Here is a 10,018-nt window from a genome sequence, read left to right on the forward strand (position 1 = left end):
AAATAGTCCACTAAACCCCATAGAAGACCATATATTGACTTAGAAAATATAGTAGAATTAGATAATATTATCTAATTCTACTATATTATTTATTTTGTTAAATATGTCCAAATTATATTTTAATCTGGATTGACTATGCTCTGGAGTGTTACAGACAGCAGGAAGATCAACGAATATTTGTTAGGGACTTTCCTTCTGAGAATTGCCATGTATGCCATGTCAGCGGGTGGGGTAGACCTGGGGTAAAAAGGGGCTTGTTCTCTGAGGCAGGAGGTTGTGTCTTACAGGTGTTCCTTGAGATGGTGAGGGGTGTGTCCTCTTGCTGTATCTTTTCTCAGGAAGCAGCACTAAGTCCAGATATCTCCCTTCTGCAGATCCACCTCTGCATTGCTAAGTGGACTAGACATAGGGCAACCCCAGAGGAGAGTAAATATAAATGGCCAGCTTTGAGTCCATAGGCAAAAGGATGCGAGAGGAAATAGAGGCAGAGATGTAGAGAGTTGCAGAGATGCAGAAAGAGGGACATAGAGACATGCATATACTTGCTTTTGCTTCCTGCTAACCCCTGCTGAGATTACCAATAAAGAAAGGCTGTTTGGCACATCAGCTTGTCTTCATGTGTATCCGGGGAAGATTGGTATGTATGGCCCTGGCAATCAGTAGTCTAGATGGGAAGTTACAGACATGATCTTTGACTCCTCTGATGTAGAGAATTTTCTTACACGATTATTGGTAGCTAGGATTTCTTCCTTAGAAAACTGCCTTTTTCACATTCTTTTCATGTTTCACATTTACTTCTCTCTTGAGGAATGGCTCTTAGTCTTAGGAATTCATTAACAATTCCTTATCTATCTTGGATATGAAATCTTTATCAGTCAGCCACTAAATAATTTATTAGGCACCTACTACGTGTTAGGCATTGTAACAGTCCCTGAACTTAAGGACTTTTTGCAAATATTTTGCCTGTTGCTTATTTCCCTTCTAACTTTTAGTAAATTAGATTTGTATTTGCAAACACTTTTTAATTTTATATAATAAAACTTGTCTATTTTACCTCATATGAGCCTTAATATCACTTGTTTAGTCATAAACTCTTCCCTATCCACAAATCTAAAAGGCAACTTCTTTCTTACTTCTCTAATTTGTTAATAATAATAATGAAACTTTTTAATATTTGTGTCATGTATCTATTTTGGTTCTTTGTTCATTCTAAGCTTTAATTTTAAAGAAATACTACTCATTACTTTAAAGAAAGTTGCATTTATTCTTATGCTTTCTATGCTTTTAACAGAGAATGGGATCAAATTTTGTTAAAAGATACTTCTATGTTTTTTGTAATAGGCATATGTTTGTTACTAATTGAGTTTGTTACTAATATAATATATAAGAATATGATTCTTTCTTGGGAAAGAATCTTTGCACAAAATATCTTTGGCAAAAGTTAGACATTCAAAATATACAGGGAATTGACACAAATTACAAAGATCAAGTTTTTATGATGGAAAGAAATTATATTACTAGCCAGGGAAACAAATTGAAAGGTCTAAATCTTGGTATGGATCATCAAATGACAGATTTAAAGTTGGAGACTATGTCAGAAGGCCATCTAACAAAAACTTTTTGTTATCCAAATGAGGAACTTCAGATTCAAAGAGAACAGCTTAATATAAGAAAGGTAGTAGATAGTACAAATGATTTGAACCCATGTTTTCTATATAAAACAAATTTGGTGATCTTTCCAGTGTTATACATATCTTTTATGTGATTATTACTTATTTATTTGGATGTTTGCTCTTTGACTTGTTCCTGTTTACTGGGACTTATTTTTTCTTGGCTTCTTACTTTCTCAGAAGAGAAAGGGAATTCCTAAGTGCCTGATTAATCTTCTCTTGCTTCCATCTTCATGCAGACATCAAGTGTAAGGTTAGTTTGGAAAGATTTCATCTTGAAATGTTGAAAAAGTCCCAAAGTCAGATTCATAGATTCAACCTCACTCCTTCAGGAACTAGTGAATGTGAAAGGTTGTATAAAAAATTAAACAAAACAAAACAAAAATCAGCATATGGCACTTTTTTACTTACTTCAGCTGGGACCACTTTATTATCTTTCAGCTCACTGCTCTTTATTAATGAGGCTCTCTAATGCCAGAAATCTGGATGCAGAACCTGCTATAAACTGCACTTATTATTAATGGAGCTACTGATTATAGTGGCTTCTGTATATCTCTGCAAAAAAACCTCACTTTTTTCCCCCATGATCATAGGTCTCTTGTGTAACTTTTCATCCATCTCTTAATTTGTATGAGCCATGATCAGCTGTTGTGTTCTTTTCCAAAACACGGCCAGGTGATAAAAGAGTTCAGATCTTTTATTGTGTCCTTCAATATAGCCCAGTTAGCCCAGAGGCCTATCTTTCTGCTTGGTTCTAAGAGCCTCAGCCCGAATGTCTCCAAATCCAAAGGTTTGTCCTTCGGACTTCAGCTAGCACCAAGGTAGAAAATACGATGAATCTCTCTTTCCTCAAGGATAGGGCTTGTAGGCTTTCTTGCAGAGTGCTCCTCTCCGACTCCTGGGAATGCTCCCAAGAAAAAACTCTCACGAAAAACTCTCCCAAGTCGCTTACTGGAGCTGTATTTATGCTACTTCTCCGATAGTGGGATTGTGGGATATCTCCCAGCATGCTCTCTGGCCCTAAGGGAGGTGTGAATTCAGATATCTCTTTCTAAACCTTGAATTCTCCCAAACATGTGAACTCCATTGAGTATTTAGATACTTATGAGCTCTCTAAAGGTGTGAACACAAGCATTGTTTCTATCAGTTGTACTTAGTACCTTGTTTCAAGTTCTGGCCCAAAATATCTCCTTCTAAGATCAAATCAATCATATTGAACCATGCCAAATTAGATAATTATTGTCTCTATCAACTCTAATGGCTTAACACTTTGTAAAGATTCCAACAATCAGCTTCTCTATTCATTAACATCAAAATTAAAACAGGTAGTTTTTGAAAGGAAAAACATAAGCTATCAAAAAATTTCATTTGAAAAAAAGTGCTTAACATACTAATTAGAGAAAAGAAAATTAAAAGAATTTTGAGATGATATTACTAGGGCAGTTAGAAGGAATATATATATATATATATATATATATATATATATATACACACACAAAAGGCACAGGTGAGTGTTGAATTGAAGGGATAATATCTTAAAATAAAATTAAGGGATCAGGGAAGACTGTATTGGGAGAAAGGGAAAAGGAAAAGTGGAGTAAATTATCTGCCATAAAAGAAGCAAGAAGCAGCTTTTACAATGGAAAGGAAGGGGAAAGGAGTGAACCTTACTCTCATCAGCATTAACTCAAAGCAGAAATAATATACACACACTCAATTAGAAATTGAAATATATCTTATCCTATAGGAAAGTAGGAGGGGAAAGGAATTTGAGAATGGGGATGGGGTAAAAGAAGAGAGGGCAGATTGTGGGAAGAGGTAGTCAAAAGCAAAACACTTTTGAGGAGTGATAGGGTGAAAGTAGAAAATAGAATAAACGAGGGGAATACAATTAACAATAGTAATTGTGAAAAGAATTTTGAAGCAAGTTTCTATGCTAAAGGTCTCATTTCTCAAACATATAAAGAACCGGGTCAAAAAGTATAAAAATAAGAGCCATTCCCAAAAGATAAATTATCAAAATATATGAACAGTTTTCAGATGAAGTAATCAAAGCTATTTATAACTATATGAAAAAAAATTCTAACTTACTAATAGATTGGAGCAATGCAAATAAAAACAATTTTGAGGTACTATCTCACACCTATTAGATTGGTTAATACATCAGAAGAGGGAATGACAAATGTTGAAGGAAATATGGGAAAAATATGACACTGTAGAATTGTGAACTAAGCCAACCTTTCTATAAAGTAATTTGGAACTATGCCGAAAAGGCTATAAAACCAAACATATTCATTGACCTGGCAATATTACTACTACATCAATATCCAAAAAGAGATTTTTTTTAAAGGAAAAGGATATGTAAGTACAAAAATATTTATAACAGCTCTTTTGTTAGGGCAAAGAATTGGAAATTGAAGGGATGCCCATCAATTAGGTATGACTGAACAAGTTGTGGTATGTGATTATGACAGAATACTATTGTGATATAAGAAATGAGAATGAAGATGCTCTCAGAACAACCTGGAAAAACTTCCATGAGCTCATGCAAAGTGAAGTGTACTGTGTACAAAGGAACAGAAATCTTGTAAGATGATTAATTATAAATGACATAATTATTCTTAGCAATATGATGATCCAAGACAACTCTGAAGGAATGATGAAAAATGCTATCCATTCCCAGAGATTAAAGCATACTTTTTTAAACTTCATTTTTCTTGAGGGATTTGGGGGGGTGGTGAGAAGCTATATTTTCTTTTGCAACATTACTTTTATGTTAATATTTTGAATGACTTCACATATGACTTCTCAATGATAGGGTTGGCAAGGGAGGAAAGGAGAGAATCTGGAAATCAATGTTTTAAATACAAATGTTAAAAATTGTTTTACATATAACTTTGGAAAAAAAATACTAGATAATTGTTATGAATTTGATTAAAGGTCTGAGACTCCTGAAAACCCCAAGTCTCCAGAATGAGTGAAGGAAGTGGTGGAAGACTGCATTAGTACAGAAGTAAGAGTATGTTTTTATCAACCAAATCTCTCCTATGTACCACTCTCCTTTTCCCAGTCATTCCTGATTGGTTGATATTCTACTGACTAATAGCACTTCCCTCTCAGCCTTTTTCATGCCTTCCTATATATGTTCTCCCTTCCTTGTCATGCATCTCATGTTCAAAGATGGCAGAAAATTCCTTCTCTGGACCTTATGGGTAAATATTCAACTAGTCCATAAGCAAGCTCATTCTCCATTTGCCCTGCTTCTCCCTCCCTTCCCCCCCCCCCAGTTTGAGCTGGATAGGGGTCTGTTATAAGACTGTGGTTGAAAGATACATGGACCCATTCTGATGGTTCCACCTGTTAAGCAACTTTTTGATTTTCTTTCAGAATTCTAGCTTTCTGTGGTGGATGGTTGGGGAGGGGAGGACACACTATTTTGTTATTCCATCCTGGGGTCCATCTATCACAATAATGAAAAAAAAAAAAGCAATAAATAAATAAATAAATAAAAAGAGTGCAAGTCTATTGAGTTTTAACTTTATCCAAAACCATGACATTTGTACTTAACAAAACAGGTCAATCACATTTCAGATACTTACATTTTATTGAGTTTAAGAAGGTTAGACCTGGGACTTGAAATATTTGTGTTGATCAGCCTTCATCTGTAATGAAAAGAATAATTTCAGGAAGTTATTTTATCAAATAATAATAATGCATTACTGAGCATTCACTCTCTCCTTATTTCACTAAGTCCTACTCAGCTCTGGACCCCCAGACAAGGACTCTTTAATCCTAAGAAAGTCTGAACCTGGTCTTTTAAAAAGATAAATCAAGCTTTCTGGTTCTACATTCTTTGACTCTCTATATGTTCCCATACTGGAGCTCCAAAGAAAATTGTTTAAAACTTAGATTTTGTGTCAAATATTTCTCCAGAGTTTGATAGAGGAACTCCTACACATACCCTGTGCACATGCTAACACCCATACATACTCCATTGGGTGTTGCATGAAACCTCTCAATACACCAAGGACTTCCTATATCAATGGAATCACAGGTCCAAATTTTTTAAAAAATGCAAATTCTATCTTTTCTTCTTCTAAACTGTAAATGCAAGGTCAGTATATTATCTAAATTCTTCCAATTCCTAATGCATTTAGTCAAATACAAATGGTCAAATATTAAAATATTTAGCCAATAAACATTTAAGTGCTTCTTGTGTTTTAGATACAATGTTAAATGCTGAAGATACAAAGATACCCTGATCTCAAAGAGATTACAAACTAATGGGTGGGACAACAGTAAATATGTATAAATAACCTATGTAAATTATAAATAAGGGCTAAAGCATTAGAAGTAAGGGGGATCAGGAAAGGTTTCCTGTGAAAGGTGACATTTTAGCTAGCAGTTGAAAGAAGCAAGGGAAGCCAAAATCTAGAGATAAGAAGGCAGAGAAATCTATGTACAGGAGACAGCTAATGAGATGGCACAGAATTTGCTTTACTGTACTATATTATTGTCAGAAGAGATTTTAGGGATTATCTAATCCAAGTTCAACATTTTACAGATAAGAAAACAGGCTTAAAAAGATTAATTGATCTGTCCAAGGTCATATAAATAGCGATAGTGATGATAGGACATGAAAAAATAAAAGAAGTGCTTTAGAGAGACTGCTGAATCTGGAGCCCTGAGTTCAAACTGTCTGAAGCACTCATTAGTTGTGCAAGTTTGAGCAAGGTATTTAACTTATTCTTATCTCAGTTTCCTTAACTGTAAAATAGGGACAGTGATAGCACCTTCTTCACAGAATTGTTGCAAGGATCAACGAAATGTTTGTAAAGCTCTTAACATAGTGACTAACACAATAGGAACATAATAAATGCTTGTTTCCTTTCCTTTCCCTGAATCCTAGTCTAGTGTTCTTTTTACTATACTTAATTGCCTCTCATTAGGTAGGAAGTATATTAGAATCAAAAATCATAGAGCAAGAGGGATTTTATTGACCATATAGTCTTATCTCTTAAAATTTCCTCTGGGACTATTTCCCTCAATACAACTAGAGTGTTTAAACTTTTAAACTAGTTCATGAAAACACATCCAGCCATTCTGGAGAGCAATTTGGAACTATGCCCAAAAAGGTATCAAACTGTGCATACCCTTTGATCTAGCAGTGTTTCTACTGGGCTTATATCCCAAAGAGATCTTAAAGAAGGGAAAGGGACCCACATGTGCAAAAATGTTTGTGGCAACCCTGTTTGTAGTGGCTAGAAGCTGGAAAATGAATGGATGCCCATCAATTGGAGAATGGTTGAGTAAATTGTGGTATATGAATGTTATGGAATATTATTGTTCTGTAAGAAACGACCAGCAGGATGAATACAGAGAGACCTGGAAAGACTTACATGAACTGATGCTGAGTGAAATGAGCAGAACCAGGAGATCATTATATACCTCAGTAACGATACTGTATGAGGATGTATTCTGATGCAAGTGGATTTCTTCGACAAAGAGAAGATCTAACTCAGTTTCAATTGATCAAGGATAGACAGAAGCAGCTACACCCAAAGAAAGAATACTAAAAAATGAATGTAAACTGCTTGCATTTGTGTTTTTCTTCCCGGGTTATTTATACCTTCTAAATCCAATTCTCCCTGAGCAACAAGAGAACTGTTCAGTTCTGCACACGTATATTGTATCTAAGATCTACTGTAACCTACTTAACATGTATAGGACTGCTTGCCATCTGAGGAAAGGGGTGGAGGGAGGGAGGAAGGGGAAAAATCGGAACAGAAGTGAGTGCAAGGGATAATGTTATAAAAAATTACCCTGGCATGGGTTCTGTCAATAAAAAGTTATTTTAAAAAAATAAAAAATAAAATAAACTAGTTCATGAATCCCATTTTACTCTGGTATATTTATCTTATCTCTAAAAATGTAATTAGTTTAAAGGAAAGGCTTTAAAGTCAAAACTGATATGGTATAGTAAGACAAATAGCAATATCTCTCCCATAAATCTGGGGATCACTCTCCTATAAATATATACTGTGTAAATGGAAAGAGTAGTCACCAAGTTCACAAGTGGAGAGATACATATGTAGATAACATGTGTCTTTAAGGCTCATATAGAAAAGGCTATTTATGTCACCAATACTATAACACTGTAGATATTTTCTTACTGTCCCCACTGACCTTGCCATTTTTGCTGGATGATTGCTTCTGACTACATATCAGCTGTAGTCTGTACCAGCTCCAATTTATGGCTCTGCTGAAATGCTATTCTAGGACTTTTTAATTTTTTTTTCTTTTGAGGCAATCAGAGTAAGTGACTTGCCCAGGACCTCATTTGAACTCAGGGACTCTACTCATCATCACCCAACTACTTCCATCCTCCCCACCTGACAATTCTAATATGAACTTTCAAAAGAACTAGCACCTTAAGATGACAGGGAAAAATAATGATAAATGTTGCTGGGGATATAGGGAAAACTGGGACATTAATACATCACTGGTGGGGTTGTGAAATGATCCAACCATTCGGGAGAGCAACTTGTAACTATGTCCAAAGGGTGTCTCTACTGGGTCTCTATCCCAAGGAGATCATAAAAGAGGAAAAAGGACCCATATGTACAAAAATGTTTGTGACTGTTCTTTTTATAGTGTTAAGAAACTGGAAATTGAGTGGATGTTCATTAGTTGGGGGGATGGCTGAATAAGTTATGGTATATGATTGTAATGGAATATTATTGTTTCATAAGAAATGATGAGCAGGCTGTTTTCAGAAAAGCCTGGAAGTTACAAGAACTGATGCAAAGTGAAGTGAGCAGAACCAAAAGACCATTGCATATAGTAACAAGAAGATATGGGATGATCAACTGTGATGGACTTCTCTCTTTTCAACAGTGAGGTAATTAAAGGCAATACCAATAAACTTATGATGAAAAGTACCATCTGCATCCAGAGAGAGAACTATTGAGACAAAATGTGAATCAAAGCATAGTGTTTTCACCTTTGTTGTTATTTGTTTGCTTGATTTTTTTCCCATTCTGATATGATTTTTCTTGTGCAGAATGATGAATATGGAAATATGGAAAAAGTAGAAAAATTGCACATATTTAACCTATATCAGATTGTTAGCTGTCTTGGGATAGGGGGAGAGGGAGAAAAATTTAGAGCACAAGGTTTTACAAAGGTGAATGTTGAAAACGATTTTTGCATGTATTGGGGAAAATAATATTAATAATAATAATAATAAAGGGGCTAGCACTTATACTTCAGTATTAAGAGAGGCCATGGCTCTAAGGCTTTCTGTCTTCTGAGCAGGATTCTAGCCCTAGCCCCAGCTTCTTAAACTGGTAGATTACGACCCCAGAATGGTGTCTCATAACTAAATGTGGGGGGAGTCACAAAATTATGACTTATTTATTTGTACCACTATTTTATCTAATATATATATATGTATATATATAATGTATCTACCTATATATACATGTAAAAATTTCTTGGGCAAAAAGGGGTCACAAGTGGAACAAATTTAAGAAGCCCAAGCAACAGTCTTTCTGTCCTCTTGTTAATCAATCCCAACTTCTCTGCAGTTAGAGTCTCCTGATTGGACAATGTCATGTGTTTTCACTACAAGTCACAATTATTGAAAGGGTAGAGGGGTGACAAAGATATCTTCTTCCTTTCACCCCTGTACTTTTCTGTATTCTTTGCTCAGTAATTTTATAGCTGGGTTAATTAATCTTTATGTTAATCCTCATCTCTTTACCCCTAGATATTTCCTTACTTCAACAAGATTCCATAACATCTCCCATGATTTCCCTCTTCTTATATATCCCTCCCCTAGCAGTCCATGTCATCCTTTACAAGGAATTATATGATTTGCACCTTGGTTCCAACAGAATCTTTCCTTCTCAAGATGACTTGTTCATTTGTTTGACATCTCCCCCTCCTTTAATAGATTTTTTTTTCTCTCTCATGCAATTAGTTTAAAGCAAAGGCTTTGAGTGAAATGATTTAGAGTATGATGACAGCCTAATGAATAAGGGACATGGTAGGAAAAAAAAGTTTTCTTCTACAAGAGAATCTGGGAAGTTTATGGAGGACTGACTCCATATTAGATTTTCAAAGAAACTGTTAAGAAAGGCAGGAACTGGAGGAAAAAGGTCTTTCAAAATGGTTCTATTGGACACAAAATAATAGAAATGTGATATCTACAAAGCCTTTATGCCTCTATAACCAGAACTTGATAATTCTAATTAATGATTCTGGAGAGCAGCACTGAGCTCTGAAAATCCAGACAGTTGTTTTATATATATATATATATATATATATATATATATATATATATA

At 35.0% G+C, this 10,018-nt stretch overlaps 1 long non-coding RNA gene across 1 annotated transcript; it reads left to right on the forward strand.

Moving 5' to 3' along the window:
* Positions 1 to 357: 357 nt before the first annotated feature.
* On the forward strand, positions 358 to 5,184 carry LOC116422278. Its single transcript, XR_004232847.1, has 2 exons — positions 358 to 637; positions 4,611 to 5,184. It is a non-coding gene; the product is annotated as an uncharacterized LOC116422278 (long non-coding RNA).
* The last annotated feature ends 4,834 nt before the right edge of the window (positions 5,185 to 10,018 follow it).

The sequence above is a fragment of the Sarcophilus harrisii genome, chromosome 3, assembly GCF_902635505.1.
Source record: "Sarcophilus harrisii chromosome 3, mSarHar1.11, whole genome shotgun sequence".
NCBI classification, from domain to species: Eukaryota; Metazoa; Chordata; class Mammalia; order Dasyuromorphia; family Dasyuridae; genus Sarcophilus; species Sarcophilus harrisii.